The 18,435-nt window shown below is 44.8% G+C and overlaps 5 non-coding genes and 2 pseudogenes across 5 annotated transcripts; all 7 read right to left on the minus strand.

The window, feature by feature from the left end:
* Window positions 1-179: 179 nt before the first annotated feature.
* On the minus strand, window positions 180-373 carry LOC130341704 (U2 spliceosomal RNA). Its single transcript, XR_008881492.1, has one exon. It is a non-coding gene; the product is annotated as a U2 spliceosomal RNA (small nuclear RNA).
* Window positions 374-7,561: 7,188 nt separating this feature from the next.
* On the minus strand, window positions 7,562-7,752 carry LOC130341733 (U2 spliceosomal RNA). Its single transcript, XR_008881512.1, has one exon. It is a non-coding gene; the product is annotated as a U2 spliceosomal RNA (small nuclear RNA).
* Window positions 7,753-9,827: 2,075 nt separating this feature from the next.
* Window positions 9,828-10,018, minus strand: LOC130341734 (U2 spliceosomal RNA). The gene has a single exon (XR_008881513.1). It is a non-coding gene; the product is annotated as a U2 spliceosomal RNA (small nuclear RNA).
* A 2,100-nt stretch (window positions 10,019-12,118) lies between these two features.
* On the minus strand, window positions 12,119-12,297 carry LOC130341706 (U2 spliceosomal RNA; annotated as a pseudogene).
* Window positions 12,298-12,990: 693 nt separating this feature from the next.
* On the minus strand, window positions 12,991-13,150 carry LOC130341717 (U2 spliceosomal RNA; annotated as a pseudogene).
* A 2,098-nt stretch (window positions 13,151-15,248) lies between these two features.
* LOC130341735 (U2 spliceosomal RNA) lies at window positions 15,249-15,439 on the minus strand. The gene has a single exon (XR_008881514.1). It is a non-coding gene; the product is annotated as a U2 spliceosomal RNA (small nuclear RNA).
* A 2,099-nt stretch (window positions 15,440-17,538) lies between these two features.
* Window positions 17,539-17,729, minus strand: LOC130341737 (U2 spliceosomal RNA). Its single transcript, XR_008881515.1, has one exon. It is a non-coding gene; the product is annotated as a U2 spliceosomal RNA (small nuclear RNA).
* Between the last annotated feature and the right edge of the window lie 706 nt (window positions 17,730-18,435).

The following is an 18,435-nucleotide window of genomic DNA, read 5'->3' on the forward strand; positions in this document are numbered from 1 at the left end:
GAAGTCCTGTGCCTGGACGCTCCAACAGGGGCCAGACACAAGCAGAAGCAGCAGAAGCAGCAGCAGCACCACCTTTTGTTTTTTGGCTGCAGCAGCAGCAACCCACAGGGCTGGCTAGCTGGCTAGCCAGCAAGCAGGTAGCAATGAAAGTAGGAATCTTTCTTTTTAACCCTGTAAGGGGGTGGTGCACTGTACCCGAAGATACTGCCATATCGGGTCAATGCATAGGGCGACGGAAGCAAGCTTCGAAATCGGCCCCCGTTCTCAAAAATCCATTTAATATATGGTCCCCAGATAGGGGACGTATCAGATATTAAACTGATAAGAACAGATTTTTTTTTTTTCCTCAGTTACAGACTATTGTTCAAGCGATCATCAGGTCACCTACCAAAACTCATCACTTCTAAACAAAGTCTGAAAAAACATCATGCGGAAAAATATCTCAATAAGAAAACTATAAGAGAAGCACAAATTCAAAACCTTGATCAGGATACTTACAACTTTCTCCATTCCTTGTATCTCCAAATCTTTTCAGCCTCTTCCTCTCCCATTCTCTTCTTGTCAAATAGAAAAATAATAAACAACCTTCCAAAAAAAAGTCTCTTCAACTCCCTTGGAGAAATACACACATTTTTAAAAACAAGCAGGTTTCTAGAATCCCATAAAACTTCTTTAAAAACAGAAAATACAATCCAGCTTTCACGTGTGTCCTCTCTCCTGCTAAAATCCTGACCAATAAAAATCTTCTCAAAATTAAAATCAACATATCCCGTGATTGCAGAAAAAAACCTCTGTAGAAGCATAAAAAATTCTCTTGCATAAAAACAGTTCCAAAATAAGTGCACTGTATCCTCCCTGCCTCCACAACCCTCTCTTGGACATTTCTCGCTCACTCTTATTCCTCGTCCATTCAGGAAAGCTCTGGTTGGGAGGCAGCCATGAAAAGTCATCCAGTTTACATCTCTCTGTCTATTCGATAATCCTCTAACATTAAAAAGATTCCAGATCTTCACAGACTGAGCAGTAGTGCAGAATGGTACTTCATATAATCTCTCATTTTTTCTTATTTCATTTTCAATTTTCTTTTTCTCAGGTTTTCCCAGGGAACTCAAACCAAATTGATCACTGAAAGACCTGAGAACCACATAGAAGGTAGGTATAACTTGCGCTATTGGTCTCCTCAGATCCTTCTCACACCAGCCCCATTTGGAAAACAACCATCCTGCCAAATACCTGCTCATGTCTGCCACCCAATTATTGCACTGAGACACTTTATAAATTAAAAGAAAGTAATGAGTCTTTAAAAACAGATTAATATCCGGGAAATTATATCCGCCTTTCTTCACGCTCTTCATCACTTCCTCCCTCTTCATCTTTTCCATCTTTGAACCCCAGAAAAAAATAAACAACTTCCTTGTCATCCTTCTGGTCCATAATTTGCCGGGTGGGAAAACCATTGCAGTATATAATAGTAGTGGCAAAATTACTGCCTTTAAAATCAGAACTTTACCTTTAAGGGACAAGTTTCTCAATTTCCAAAAAGATAATTTCTTCTCTATCTTCTCCTCCAACTTCTCATAACTTTTCCCTCCTTTTAGATTTTTTTCAAAAACAACCCCTAACACTTCAATATCTTCCTTCTCATCCACGCCATCCACCACCACTTTTCCTTGCTTTCCAAAATTACTCAATTGGCACTTCCCCCAATTGACTTTCATACCAGCAATACAACAAAAAATCTTTACATGCAAATTCACTCTGTTAAGATCAGCTTGGGAAGTGCAAGTAAAAACCACATCATCCATGTAACTTAAAACCTTCAAATTCCTTCCATTACTTCCCGGGATAAAAACACCACTCACACATTTGTCCTTCTGTACATTTTTGAGCAAGGCCTCAATGACACAAATGAATAAAATTGGGGAGAGTGGGCATCCCTGTCGTACTCCTGATAAAATATTAAAACCCGGCCCCACATGTCCATTGACTAAAATCTGACTTGTTGCCCCATAATAAAAACTTTTAATCACAAACAGTAGCTTCTCAGGAATACCCATATGCTTTAAAACCATAAACATAAAATCATGAGCAACTCTGTCATAAGCTTTTTCAAAATCAATGGATTCCACAAAAAGTGCATTCTTATTAAAATTACTATAATAAATAGAGTCTCTTAAAACTAATAAATTATCAGTTATTCTCCTATTTGGCACTGCACAAACTTGGTATTCTCCAACAAGGTGCTCAACTATGTCACTCATCCTGTTCGCCACAATCTTTGCAATGATCTTATAATCTGTATTCAATAATGTGATCGGCCTCCAGTTTTTCAAATCTCTTTCATCACCTTTCTTATGTATCAAGGTAATAACTCCTTTCTTCATAGACTCCGCTAAAATACCTGAGTTAAAAACATATTGCATCACCCGTGTAAAATCTTGCTTTAAAATATGCCAAAAAACTGAATAAAACTCAAAGGGGAGGCCATCACAGCCCGGTGTCTTCCCTTTCGCTGTCTTGTCCAGAGCCTGCTTGATCTCCCCTTCACAAACTTCCTCAATTAAAAATGCACTTTTTCCTTCAGGGACATTATTCTCTAAAATATTACAATAATCCTTCATCTCCGTCTCACTGGCTCTGCTCTTATTACTAAAAAGTGTTTCATAAAATCTGCCAATCTCCTTCACCATCTCATCACCAACAACTTCCCCTGTAGGAGTTAAAACAGACTTAAAAACACCCCTAGCATTAAAACATTTTTTAAAGAAATATCTTGTACATTGTTCATTTTCCTCCAAATGTTGAACTTTGGATTTAAAAACAATATTTCTACCTCTTTCCAACAACCTGTTCTTCATCTCAATTTTCACCTTCTCAATTTCCTCCTCCACCTCCACACCAACATGTTTAAACTTAAAGAGAGTTTCTAAACGTGAGATAAGCCTTTCATAACCCCTCCTCTTTTCTTGTGCCCTCCTTATGCAAATGAACTTAAAATACTTAGCAAACTCACTTTTTGCCCAATCCCACCAAGCTAAAACATTACTAAAAACAGATTGTTTAGAAGTACAAGATAAAAAAAAATCTTTAAAACCGGCCATTACTTCTTCATCTTCTAATAGACTTACATTTAATTTCCAGAGCCCTCTACCAAAATGAAAGGACTCTGCAATACTTATTTCTGCCGACACCATCTTATGATCTGAGAAAGTTGACATCATTTGATTGCACCGGACCACCTTAATCCCCTCAGAGACAAGAATGTAATCAATCCGGGATTTACAGCGGCCACTATCTGATATATAGGTGTATCTTTCATCAGTGCTAACCATCAGTCCAACATCAGAATAATGTAAGTCTTGAATAATTTGGTTTAAAACATTTGAAGTAATATCAGTTCTAACCTTAGCAGAGCTCTCACGATCATTGACGGATCTAATGCAGTTAAAATCACCAACAATAATAGTACCATCACGACCAGGAATAAAAAGTTTAAGAGACTCTAAAAATAACACACGTGCCTGTTTTTCTGCTGGCGCATATACGTTAAAAATTCTCATTCTCTGGCCTAAAAACTCAAAATTTAAAACCATACAACGACCTGGTGCTAAAACTTGGCAATTTAAAACTTTAATGTCCCTGTTACACAATAAAATCCCCACACCTTCATTTTTATTCTCTGTGCATGTAGACCAAAAAGACTGCCCTCTCTTCCATTCATCTACATAAGGTGCAGACTTAATTGCACACTCCTGTAAACAAAATATATCTCCCTTCACATTCTCCAAAAAATCTAAAACTGCTGCTCTTCTGATGGTTGTTCCTATACTCCGAACATTAAGAGTAGCCACAACCAATGCCATTAAAAAGGAAAGAAGGCAATCCATTTTCTTAACATCCATTTTAACTAGAAGTTAGTATTCTGACCTTCAACCTTCCTTAGCAGCATCCCATAGCAATCAGGCGACCCCACTTGAGAGTCCCTGTCCATCATTTTCTCACCTCCATACACAGGATCCGTCTGATCCCCTGACCAACTCCCTTTCTTACACCTTTTACTTTTACCTTGAAAGCCTCCATTTGCATCTTCATCTTCATCTTCCCCCTCCTCCTCCTCCTTCTCCTCCTCTTCAGATGTTACATTCTCCTCCCCACTAATCACCCTCTGCCCAGGTGTTAGGGATCTCTCACTCTCATTCTCCTGAAACTCCATCCCCTCCTCCTCCCCCACCACTGGGTTTGGGCATTCAAAATCCTCAATTGTTTCTTCACATGGGGGAACCTCCCTACACACAGTCTCCACACTCTCCACCACTTTCTCTTTTTTCCCTTTACGTGCTTTTTTCTTACTGACCTCAGTAAACTCTTCACCAACACCAGTCTCCTCACAATGCACACCAGTGGAGTCACCCTCCTCCCCTTTTCCAGATTTTTCCTGAGTATTCATGTGCTGCACTGTCACACCTGCTGCACTCCCTTTTACAGAGTTCTCGTCAATCACCTGAGTCACCTCAGCATTCACACCAAAAACACGTGGAAATGGCCTTTCTCCTCTTTCCTCTCTTCTATTTCCTGCTGCGTCAGCATAGCTCATTTTCTTTCTATACCATAAACTGCATCCTCTAGCCAAATGCTCCTCACTACCACAGATATCACACGTTTTCTTCTCAGTACATTCACCCGAGTTGTGACCTGATTTCCCACAATTCCTGCAGCATACTCCTTGCTCAGGGCAAGACTCCTGTACATGTCCATAAGCGTGACAACGTCTACAGTACTGCAACTGTCCTTCATAAAAACAAAAACCTCTTTCTCCTCCAATAGAAAATACCTGTGGTATACTCTTCCTTCCCTCTTCCATTCCTTCGTCCTTTTTAAATTTTACAACAAATTTCCTTTTACAATTAAAGTACCCATGTCTGTTCTTGAGTCTTCCAAGAAATTTAACTTCATCACAATATCGGTACAAAAAATTGGTCACCATCTCATCCGAAACCTTCGGGTTGTACATATGGACTATAACAACCTTAGACATATTCATGAATAAGGGCTCCACTTTCACCTTACTCATTATAGCTGGCTCATTCCTCCTCTTCATCACTTCTAAGTCCATGTAGACCCTCTGGCAAACCTCAGAATCATAAAAGGTTATATCGTAAATCCCTTGCCTAGGGAAGTCTTGCATAGCGATTACATGCCATACCTGAAGGTACTGGAGCTTGCGAAGAATCTCCAGCACAACTTGATCCAATCCAATCGTCCCCCGGTGTTCGCCAGGAACGTAAATCCGCACCGTATCCTCGAGTCCTCGAGTCCTCTCTCCGCTCATTTTTGCAGGTTAAGATACCCACTATCGCAACCCAGTAACAATCCAGGGCCCCCCGCAAAAGAGGGCCCCGATCACCACCCCTTCCGACTCCTACCCTGCCCGGTAAACCGCACAGGATCGAAGCCAAAAGGCCGAGAAGCGATAACCGTGAAAGGGGCGGGCCCAACAAGGTCCCCTTCATGGGCACTATCACTGCTTGCTGTCAGGGAGGCTGCCAGACAATTTTCCATGCACACTCTGGGCTGGGGGGCAGTCAACCACCAGTACACACAGCAGAACCTAAACCCATACCATTATTGCTAAGCAGCAAGACAGGGGCCCATTGCACTCCCACGGGGCCTTTTTAAATGCAATCCATAACCCGGATTTGCCAGGAACCCTTCTTACTCCTCCTACTTGCATGTGACACTGGGCTTAGGATCTGCATAGGAAACACACACACAAGCACACACCTACCTTTGTTGCCTGCAGATGCCTCCTTGGCTGTCCCCAAACGGTATCAAACCAACACCCACGGGAAGCTGTAAGCATAGAGGACATGCCTGCACCCCATTGGACTTACCTGTGTGGGTTAAATCCGGGTTATTTGACAACCTATGGCGGTGATGGTTCTGCTCAGGCAGAGCAGTGCTGATGCTCCTCATAAAGCTGTCGCTGCTGTGAAGGTTCTAGGTGACATCACAAATCCCTTTGGTTACATACACAACAAAGCTGGGTTGTTGTTGTTTACACTCTGCAAGGCCTGTGGAAGTGAGTGACATCATAGCACTGTAGTTCTGAGGGTTCAAGATGGATGCAACAATCTCCTGTTGCTTCTATGAAGGCCGTAATAGACGACATCACCAAACAGCTCCATAGTCACATACACAGCAAAGGAGAGATGTTGTTTACACCTAGTGATGTCAGTGGTATTGAGTGACATCACAGCACAGTGCTAAGGCTCCTGGGCCTGGACACAGCAGCGGCTGCAATATCTCAACGGAGAATACGTTTATATCTATGTGTGTGTGTGCGCATATATATATATATATATATATATATATATATATATATATATATTTCTCCGCCGAAATCACTTTTAAACCCATTTCCACCTTTTTTTCCCTTCTCTTCCTCTTACTTTTTTTTCACGTTTTTTTACGTTTTTCTCCTTTTCGCCTCTTTTCTGGGCGTATTATTCTTCTTTTTCTTCTTTTTTTTTCGTCTAATGCATACCCCATCAGTGCAGCAATGCTTATTCAATACCGCCAGCAGATGGAGACACTGGGGGATAATTTTCTAAGGATTTATACTGATTTTTCCTGTCTGAATTTGTCGCACAGAAAGTTGCAGGCCAAATATGTGTGACATTTCTGCGACTTTAGCTTCTAGAGCATTTTTACAACATTATACATAGGTGCTGAATACATAAAAAGCGACTGTTCAGCGACAGACAAGTCGCATCGGCTGAAAGTAGGCCAGAATGTCAGTCCATGTTGGAGCAGGTTTAGATACAGTCTAAAGCATAGATCTCAAAGTCTGTGCACAGAATTTAGCAAGGGCCTCGCACCTTCTGATGCATCAGGTAGGTGCACAATAGCATAGCCTAACCCTCTGTACTTTGGTCTATATTGATGCGGGACATAGACAGCCAGCTGATGACCAATCCATTAGTGCAATGGATGGCTGGAAGCATTTGTCTTTGCCTTTGCAATACCACAGAAGCAATGCATGGTCAATGTACAGCAATGACACACCTGTGTGAACAGCCAGGAGACCCCCCCCCCCCCCCCCCCATGTTATGTTACATAGTTACATAGTTAGTACGGTCGAAAAAAGACATATGTCCATCACGTTCAACCAGGGAATTAAGGGGTAGGGGTGTGGCGCGATATTGGGGAAGGGATGAGATTTTATATTTCTTCATAAGCATTAATCTTATTTTGTCAATTAGGAACATTCAGCACCCACCCGCTATCAAGGCAGCTGCCTATCATGTCATGCCCTACCTGCACAGGTGTGCTGGCTACTCAAATGATCCAATTAAGGAGGCCATTTAGTCAGCAGCAGCAGAAGTCCTGTGCCTGGACGCTCCAACAGGGGCCAGACACAAGCAGAAGCAGCAGAAGCAGCAGCAGCACCACCTTTTGTTTTTTGGCTGCAGCAGCAGCAAGGCCCACAGGGCTGGCTAGCTGGCTAGCCAGCAAGCAGGTAGCAATGAAAGTAGGAATCTTTCTTTTTAACCCTGTAAGGGGGTGGTGCACTGTACCCGAAGATACTGCCATATCGGGTCAATGCATAGGGCGACGGAAGCAAGCTTCGAAATCGGCCCCCGTTCTCAAAAATCCATTTAATATATGGTCCCCAGATAGGGGACGTATCAGATATTAAACTGATAAGAACAGATACTACACTTGATCTTAGCCAAAAGGCCGAGAAGCGATAACCGTGAAAGGGGCGGGCCCAACAAGGTCCCCTTCATGGGCACTATCACTGCTTGCTGTCAGGGAGGCTGCCAGACAATTTTCCATGCACACTCTGGGCTGGGGGGCAGTCAACCACCAGTACACACAGCAGAACCTAAACACATACCATTATTGCTAAGCAGCAAGACAGGGGCCCATTGCACTCCCACGGGGCCTTTTTAAATGCAATCCATAACCCGGATTTGCCAGGAACCCTTCTTACTCCTCCTACTTGCATGTGACACTGGGCTTAGGATCTGCATAGGAAACACACACACAAGCACACACCTACCTTTGTTGCCTGCAGATGCCTCCTTGGCTGTCCCCAAACGGTATCAAACCAACACCCACGGGAAGCTGTAAGCATAGAGGACATGCCTGCACCCCATTGGACTTACCTGTGTGGGTTAAATCCGGGTTATTTGACAACCTATGGCGGTGATGGTTCTGCTCAGGCAGAGCAGTGCTGATGCTCCTCATAAAGCTGTCGCTGCTGTGAAGGTTCTAGGTGACATCACAAATCCCTTTGGTTACATACACAACAAAGCTGGGTTGTTGTTGTTTACACTCTGCAAGGCCTGTGGAAGTGAGTGACATCATAGCACTGTAGTTCTGAGGGTTCAAGATGGATGCAACAATCTCCTGTTGCTTCTATGAAGGCCGTAATAGACGACATCACCAAACAGCTCCATAGTCACATACACAGCAAAGGAGAGATGTTGTTTACACCTAGTGATGTCAGTGGTATTGAGTGACATCACAGCACAGTGCTAAGGCTCCTGGGCCTGGACACAGCAGCGGCTGCAATATCTCAACGGAGAATACGTTTATATCTATGTGTGTGTGTGCGCATATATATATATATATATATATATATATATATATATATATATTTCTCCGCCGAAATCACTTTTAAACCCATTTCCACCTTTTTTTCCCTTCTCTTCCTCTTACTTTTTTTTCACGTTTTTTTACGTTTTTCTCCTTTTCGCCTCTTTTCTGGGCGTATTATTCTTCTTTTTCTTCTTTTTTTTCGTCTAATGCATACCCCATCAGTGCAGCAATGCTTATTCAATACCGCCAGCAGATGGAGACACTGGGGGATAATTTTCTAAGGATTTATACTGATTTTTCCTGTCTGAATTTGTCGCACAGAAAGTTGCAGGCCAAATATGTGTGACATTTCTGCGACTTTAGCTTCTAGAGCATTTTTACAACATTATACATAGGTGCTGAATACATAAAAAGCGACTGTTCAGCGACAGACAAGTCGCATCGGCTGAAAGTAGGCCAGAATGTCAGTCCATGTTGGAGCAGGTTTAGATACAGTCTAAAGCATAGATCTCAAAGTCTGTGCACAGAATTTAGCAAGGGCCTCGCACCTTCTGATGCATCAGGTAGGTGCACAATAGCATAGCCTAACCCTCTGTACTTTGGTCTATATTGATGCGGGACATAGACAGCCAGCTGATGACCAATCCATTAGTGCAATGGATGGCTGGAAGCATTTGTCTTTGCCTTTGCAATACCACAGAAGCAATGCATGGTCAATGTACAGCAATGACACACCTGTGTGAACAGCCAGGAGACCCCCCCCATGTTATGTTACATAGTTACATAGTTAGTACGGTCGAAAAAAGACATATGTCCATCACGTTCAACCAGGGAATTAAGGGGTAGGGGTGTGGCGCGATATTGGGGAAGGGATGAGATTTTATATTTCTTCATAAGCATTAATCTTATTTTGTCAATTAGGAACATTCAGCACCCACCCGCTATCAAGGCAGCTGCCTATCATGTCATGCCCTACCTGCACAGGTGTGCTGGCTACTCAAATGATCCAATTAAGGAGGCCATTTAGTCAGCAGCAGCAGAAGTCCTGTGCCTGGACGCTCCAACAGGGGCCAGACACAAGCAGAAGCAGCAGAAGCAGCAGCAGCACCACCTTTTGTTTTTTGGCTGCAGCAGCAGCAAGGCCCACAGGGCTGGCTAGCTGGCTAGCCAGCAAGCAGGTAGCAATGAAAGTAGGAATCTTTCTTTTTAACCCTGTAAGGGGGTGGTGCACTGTACCCGAAGATACTGCCATATCGGGTCAATGCATAGGGCGACGGAAGCAAGCTTCGAAATCGGCCCCCGTTCTCAAAAATCCATTTAATATATGGTCCCCAGATAGGGGACGTATCAGATATTAAACTGATAAGAACAGATACTACACTTGATCTTAGCCAAAAGGCCGAGAAGCGATAACCGTGAAAGGGGCGGGCCCAACAAGGTCCCCTTCATGGGCACTATCACTGCTTGCTGTCAGGGAGGCTGCCAGACAATTTTCCATGCACACTCTGGGCTGGGGGGCAGTCAACCACCAGTACACACAGCAGAACCTAAACCCATACCATTATTGCTAAGCAGCAAGACAGGGGCCCATTGCACTCCCACGGGGCCTTTTTAAATGCAATCCATAACCCGGATTTGCCAGGAACCCTTCTTACTCCTCCTACTTGCATGTGACACTGGGCTTAGGATCTGCATAGGAAACACACACACAAGCACACACCTACCTTTGTTGCCTGCAGATGCCTCCTTGGCTGTCCCCAAACGGTATCAAACCAACACCCACGGGAAGCTGTAAGCATAGAGGACATGCCTGCACCCCATTGGACTTACCTGTGTGGGTTAAATCCGGGTTATTTGACAACCTATGGCGGTGATGGTTCTGCTCAGGCAGAGCAGTGCTGATGCTCCTCATAAAGCTGTCGCTGCTGTGAAGGTTCTAGGTGACATCACAAATCCCTTTGGTTACATACACAACAAAGCTGGGTTGTTGTTGTTTACACTCTGCAAGGCCTGTGGAAGTGAGTGACATCATAGCACTGTAGTTCTGAGGGTTCAAGATGGATGCAACAATCTCCTGTTGCTTCTATGAAGGCCGTAATAGACGACATCACCAAACAGCTCCATAGTCACATACACAGCAAAGGAGAGATGTTGTTTACACCTAGTGATGTCAGTGGTATTGAGTGACATCACAGCACAGTGCTAAGGCTCCTGGGCCTGGACACAGCAGCGGCTGCAATATCTCAACGGAGAATACGTTTATATCTATGTGTGTGTGTGCGCATATATATATATATATATATATATATATATATATATATATATATATATATATATATTTCTCCGCCGAAATCACTTTTAAACCCATTTCCACCTTTTTTTCCCTTCTCTTCCTCTTACTTTTTTTTCACGTTTTTTTACGTTTTTCTCCTTTTCGCCTCTTTTCTGGGCGTATTATTCTTCTTTTTCTTCTTTTTTTTCGTCTAATGCATACCCCATCAGTGCAGCAATGCTTATTCAATACCGCCAGCAGATGGAGACACTGGGGGATAATTTTCTAAGGATTTATACTGATTTTTCCTGTCTGAATTTGTCGCACAGAAAGTTGCAGGCCAAATATGTGTGACATTTCTGCGACTTTAGCTTCTAGAGCATTTTTACAACATTATACATAGGTGCTGAATACATAAAAAGCGACTGTTCAGCGACAGACAAGTCGCATCGGCTGAAAGTAGGCCAGAATGTCAGTCCATGTTGGAGCAGGTTTAGATACAGTCTAAAGCATAGATCTCAAAGTCTGTGCACAGAATTTAGCAAGGGCCTCGCACCTTCTGATGCATCAGGTAGGTGCACAATAGCATAGCCTAACCCTCTGTACTTTGGTCTATATTGATGCGGGACATAGACAGCCAGCTGATGACCAATTCATTAGTGCAATGGATGGCTGGAAGCATTTGTCTTTGCCTTTGCAATACCACAGAAGCAATGCATGGTCAATGTACAGCAATGACACACCTGTGTGAACAGCCAGGAGACCCCCCCCCCCCCCCCCCCATGTTATGTTACATAGTTACATAGTTAGTACGGTCGAAAAAAGACATATGTCCATCACGTTCAACCAGGGAATTAAGGGGTAGGGGTGTGGCGCGATATTGGGGAAGGGATGAGATTTTATATTTCTTCATAAGCATTAATCTTATTTTGTCAATTAGGAACATTCAGCACCCACCCGCTATCAAGGCAGCTGCCTATCATGTCATGCCCTACCTGCACAGGTGTGCTGGCTACTCAAATGATCCAATTAAGGAGGCCATTTAGTCAGCAGCAGCAGAAGTCCTGTGCCTGGACGCTCCAACAGGGGCCAGACACAAGCAGAAGCAGCAGAAGCAGCAGCAGCACCACCTTTTGTTTTTTGGCTGCAGCAGCAGCAAGGCCCACAGGGCTGGCTAGCTGGCTAGCCAGCAAGCAGGTAGCAATGAAAGTAGGAATCTTTCTTTTTAACCCTGTAAGGGGGTGGTGCACTGTACCCGAAGATACTGCCATATCGGGTCAATGCATAGGGCGACGGAAGCAAGCTTCGAAATCGGCCCCCGTTCTCAAAAATCCATTTAATATATGGTCCCCAGATAGGGGACGTATCAGATATTAAACTGATAAGAACAGATTTTTTTTTTTTTTTTTAAAGCCGAGGAACGTGCTTTCGATTCACCCAAAGTGCAAGAAAAAGTGCAAACGTGTTACACTAAAAAAACGTGCACAAAGGATGCGGTCTATCGCAAGCCCTTCTCCGATAGGAGAGAGGCCCCCCAACAAACCTTACCCTTCGCCTCCGGACCAAAAGGTACCTGCGAGGTTCCAGGTTCGATGTCCCTTTTCGCCGAAGCTACTAGGGGACCACAAATGCTCCCGGCATCCCCCTTGGCGTTAGCCAAGGTATCTGCCCGCAGAGCCGATTACGGTAGGTACCCTGCCAAAGCAGGAGTACCCGGGGTGTTTGCAGGGAGGTGCGGAACCTAATGGCCACACACACCTCCCCTAGACCGCCAGGAGGGACACCCAGAAGGGCTACCGCATCCTGACCAATCCTGTGAACACACAACACGCAAAAAGTGACACAGTGAGACAAAAAAGAAATAAATAAGTGAATGTGTGCAGATATACTGCCCGGACATCCGGCCGGATCTATAAAAATTTCTCTGATCCTAGCCAGAAGGCCGGGAATCAAGAGGTGAGTGCCACAAGGTGAAGAGATTATGGTGCCCGTGCTTCAACTCAGTGAGTCTATCCTCCCAGTGAGTTTCGGCACCTCAGGGTCACCACTCCCCGAGGCACAAAAGTACCTCGGCTCTAGACCCTCTCAGCCTCATGGCGAGACCCGGAGGGAACAGGTCACATCGGGGCAGCCGTCGAGCTGATTCCTCAGAACCAGCCCCGGAAAGCCCTGGTACACCTGCATCCTCCATGCAGCACCCATCCCCACCAGCATGAAAACTGATAAGAACAGATACTACACTTGATCTTAGCCAAAAGGCCGAGAAGCGATAACCGTGAAAGGGGCGGGCCCAACAAGGTCCCCTTCATGGGCACTATCACTGCTTGCTGTCAGGGAGGCTGCCAGACAATTTTCCATGCACACTCTGGGCTGGGGGGCAGTCAACCACCAGTACACACAGCAGAACCTAAACCCATACCATTATTGCTAAGCAGCAAGACAGGGGCCCATTGCACTCCCACGGGGCCTTTTTAAATGCAATCCATAACCCGGATTTGCCAGGAACCCTTCTTACTCCTCCTACTTGCATGTGACACTGGGCTTAGGATCTGCATAGGAAACACACACACAAGCACACACCTACCTTTGTTGCCTGCAGATGCCTCCTTGGCTGTCCCCAAACGGTATCAAACCAACACCCACGGGAAGCTGTAAGCATAGAGGACATGCCTGCACCCCATTGGACTTACCTGTGTGGGTTAAATCCGGGTTATTTGACAACCTATGGCGGTGATGGTTCTGCTCAGGCAGAGCAGTGCTGATGCTCCTCATAAAGCTGTCGCTGCTGTGAAGGTTCTAGGTGACATCACAAATCCCTTTGGTTACATACACAACAAAGCTGGGTTGTTGTTGTTTACACTCTGCAAGGCCTGTGGAAGTGAGTGACATCATAGCACTGTAGTTCTGAGGGTTCAAGATGGATGCAACAATCTCCTGTTGCTTCTATGAAGGCCGTAATAGACGACATCACCAAACAGCTCCATAGTCACATACACAGCAAAGGAGAGATGTTGTTTACACCTAGTGATGTCAGTGGTATTGAGTGACATCACAGCACAGTGCTAAGGCTCCTGGGCCTGGACACAGCAGCGGCTGCAATATCTCAACGGAGAATACGTTTATATCTATGTGTGTGTGTGCGCATATATATATATATATATATATATATATATATATATATATATATATATATATATATATATTTCTCCGCCGAAATCACTTTTAAACCCATTTCCACCTTTTTTTCCCTTCTCTTCCTCTTACTTTTTTTTCACGTTTTTTTACGTTTTTCTCCTTTTCGCCTCTTTTCTGGGCGTATTATTCTTCTTTTTCTTCTTTTTTTTCGTCTAATGCATACCCCATCAGTGCAGCAATGCTTATTCAATACCGCCAGCAGATGGAGACACTGGGGGATAATTTTCTAAGGATTTATACTGATTTTTCCTGTCTGAATTTGTCGCACAGAAAGTTGCAGGCCAAATATGTGTGACATTTCTGCGACTTTAGCTTCTAGAGCATTTTTACAACATTATACATAGGTGCTGAATACATAAAAAGCGACTGTTCAGCGACAGACAAGTCGCATCGGCTGAAAGTAGGCCAGAATGTCAGTCCATGTTGGAGCAGGTTTAGATACAGTCTAAAGCATAGATCTCAAAGTCTGTGCACAGAATTTAGCAAGGGCCTCGCACCTTCTGATGCATCAGGTAGGTGCACAATAGCATAGCCTAACCCTCTGTACTTTGGTCTATATTGATGCGGGACATAGACAGCCAGCTGATGACCAATCCATTAGTGCAATGGATGGCTGGAAGCATTTGTCTTTGCCTTTGCAATACCACAGAAGCAATGCATGGTCAATGTACAGCAATGACACACCTGTGTGAACAGCCAGGAGACCCCCCCCCCCCCATGTTATGTTACATAGTTACATAGTTAGTACGGTCGAAAAAAGACATATGTCCATCACGTTCAACCAGGGAATTAAGGGGTAGGGGTGTGGCGCGATATTGGGGAAGGGATGAGATTTTATATTTCTTCATAAGCATTAATCTTATTTTGTCAATTAGGAACATTCAGCACCCACCCGCTATCAAGGCAGCTGCCTATCATGTCATGCCCTACCTGCACAGGTGTGCTGGCTACTCAAATGATCCAATTAAGGAGGCCATTTAGTCAGCAGCAGCAGAAGTCCTGTGCCTGGACGCTCCAACAGGGGCCAGACACAAGCAGAAGCAGCAGAAGCAGCAGCAGCACCACCTTTTGTTTTTTGGCTGCAGCAGCAGCAAGGCCCACAGGGCTGGCTAGCTGGCTAGCCAGCAAGCAGGTAGCAATGAAAGTAGGAATCTTTCTTTTTAACCCTGTAAGGGGGTGGTGCACTGTACCCGAAGATACTGCCATATCGGGTCAATGCATAGGGCGACGGAAGCAAGCTTCGAAATCGGCCCCCGTTCTCAAAAATCCATTTAATATATGGTCCCCAGATAGGGGACGTATCAGATATTAAACTGATAAGAACAGATACTACACTTGATCTTAGCCAAAAGGCCGAGAAGCGATAACCGTGAAAGGGGCGGGCCCAACAAGGTCCCCTTCATGGGCACTATCACTGCTTGCTGTCAGGGAGGCTGCCAGACAATTTTCCATGCACACTCTGGGCTGGGGGGCAGTCAACCACCAGTACACACAGCAGAACCTAAACCCATACCATTATTGCTAAGCAGCAAGACAGGGGCCCATTGCACTCCCACGGGGCCTTTTTAAATGCAATCCATAACCCGGATTTGCCAGGAACCCTTCTTACTCCTCCTACTTGCATGTGACACTGGGCTTAGGATCTGCATAGGAAACACACACACAAGCACACACCTACCTTTGTTGCCTGCAGATGCCTCCTTGGCTGTCCCCAAACGGTATCAAACCAACACCCACGGGAAGCTGTAAGCATAGAGGACATGCCTGCACCCCATTGGACTTACCTGTGTGGGTTAAATCCGGGTTATTTGACAACCTATGGCGGTGATGGTTCTGCTCAGGCAGAGCAGTGCTGATGCTCCTCATAAAGCTGTCGCTGCTGTGAAGGTTCTAGGTGACATCACAAATCCCTTTGGTTACATACACAACAAAGCTGGGTTGTTGTTGTTTACACTCTGCAAGGCCTGTGGAAGTGAGTGACATCATAGCACTGTAGTTCTGAGGGTTCAAGATGGATGCAACAATCTCCTGTTGCTTCTATGAAGGCCGTAATAGACGACATCACCAAACAGCTCCATAGTCACATACACAGCAAAGGAGAGATGTTGTTTACACCTAGTGATGTCAGTGGTATTGAGTGACATCACAGCACAGTGCTAAGGCTCCTGGGCCTGGACACAGCAGCGGCTGCAATATCTCAACGGAGAATACGTTTATATCTATGTGTGTGTGTGCGCATATATATATATATATATATATATATATATATATATATATATATATATATATATATTCTCCGCCGAAATCACTTTTAAACCCATTTCCACCTTTTTTTCCCTTCTCTTCCTCTTACTTTTTTTTCACGTTTTTTTACGTTTTTCTCCTTTTCGCCTCTTTTCTGGGCGTATTATTCTTCTTTTTCTTCTTTTTTTTCGTCTAATGCATACCCCATCAGTGCAGCAATGCTTATTCAATACCGCCAGCAGATGGAGACACTGGGGGATAATTTTCTAAGGATTTATACTGATTTTTCCTGTCTGAATTTGTCGCACAGAAAGTTGCAGGCCAAATATGTGTGACATTTCTGCGACTTTAGCTTCTAGAGCATTTTTACAACATTATACATAGGTGCTGAATACATAAAAAGCGACTGTTCAGCGACAGACAAGTCGCATCGGCTGAAAGTAGGCCAGAATGTCAGTCCATGTTGGAGCAGGTTTAGATACAGTCTAAAGCATAGATCTCAAAGTCTGTGCACAGAATTTAGCAAGGGCCTCGCACCTTCTGATGCATCAGGTAGGTGCACAATAGCATAGCCTAACCCTCTGTACTTTGGTCTATATTGATGCGGGACATAGACAGCCAGCTGATGACCAATCCATTAGTGCAATGGATGGCTGGAAGCATTTGTCTTTGCCTTTGCAATACCACAGAAGCAATGCATGGTCAATGTACAGCAATGACACACCTGTGTGAACAGCCAGGAGACCCCCCCCCCCCCCCCCCCATGTTATGTTACATAGTTACATAGTTAGTACGGTCGAAAAAAGACATATGTCCATCACGTTCAACCAGGGAATTAAGGGGTAGGGGTGTGGCGCGATATTGGGGAAGGGATGAGATTTTATATTTCTTCATAAGCATTAATCTTATTTTGTCAATTAGGAACATTCAGCACCCACCCGCTATCAAGGCAGCTGCCTATCATGTCATGCCCTACCTGCACAGGTGTGCTGGCTACTCAAATGATCCAATTAAGGAGGCCATTTAGTCAGCAGCAGCAGAAGTCCTGTGCCTGGACGCTCCAACAGGGGCCAGACACAAGCAGAAGCAGCAGAAGCAGCAGCAGCACCACCTTTTGTTTTTTGGCTGCAGCAGCAGCAAGGCCCACAGGGCTGGCTAGCTGGCTAGCCAGCAAGCAGGTAGCAATGAAAGTAGGAATCTTTCTTTTTAACCCTGTAAGGGGGTGGTGCACTGTACCCGAAGATACTGCCATATCGGGTCAATGCATAGGGCGACGGAAGCAAGCTTCGAAATCGGCCCCCGTTCTCAAAAATCCATTTAATATATGGTCCCCAGATAGGGGACGTATCAGATATTAAACTGATAAGAACAGATACTACACTTGATCTTAGCCAAAAGGCCGAGAAGCGATAACCGTGAAAGGGGTGGGCCCAACAAGGTCCCCTTCATGGGCACTATCACTGCTTGCTGTCAGGGAGGCTGCCAGACAATTTTCCATGCACACTCTGGGCTGGGGGGCAGTCAACCACCAGTACACACAGCAGAACCTAAACCCATACCATTATTGCTAAGCAGCAAGACAGGGGCCCATTGCACTCCCACGGGGCCTTTTTAAATGCAATCCATAACCCGGATTTGCCAGGAACCCTTCTTACTCCTCCTACTTGCATGTGACACTGGGCTTAGGATCTGCATAGGAAACACACACACAAGCACACACCTACCTTTGTTGCCTGCAGATGCCTCCTTGGCTGTCCCCAAACGGTATCAAACCAACACCCACGGGAAGCTGTAAGCATAGAGGACATGCCTGCACCCCATTGGACTTACCTGTGTGGGTTAAATCCGGGTTATTTGACAACCTATGGCGGTGATGGTTCTGCTCAGGCAGAGCAGTGCTGATGCTCCTCATAAAGCTGTCGCTGCTGTGAAGGTTCTAGGTGACATCACAAATCCCTTTGGTTACATACACAACAAAGCTGGGTTGTTGTTGTTTACACTCTGCAAGGCCTGTGGAAGTGAGTGACATCATAGCACTGTAGTTCTGAGGGTTCAAGATGGATGCAACAATCTCCTGTTGCTTCTATGAAGGCCGTAATAGACGACATCACCAAACA

This window comes from Hyla sarda, unplaced genomic scaffold, assembly GCF_029499605.1.
Source record: "Hyla sarda isolate aHylSar1 unplaced genomic scaffold, aHylSar1.hap1 scaffold_624, whole genome shotgun sequence".
Taxonomy (NCBI): Eukaryota; Metazoa; Chordata; class Amphibia; order Anura; family Hylidae; genus Hyla; species Hyla sarda.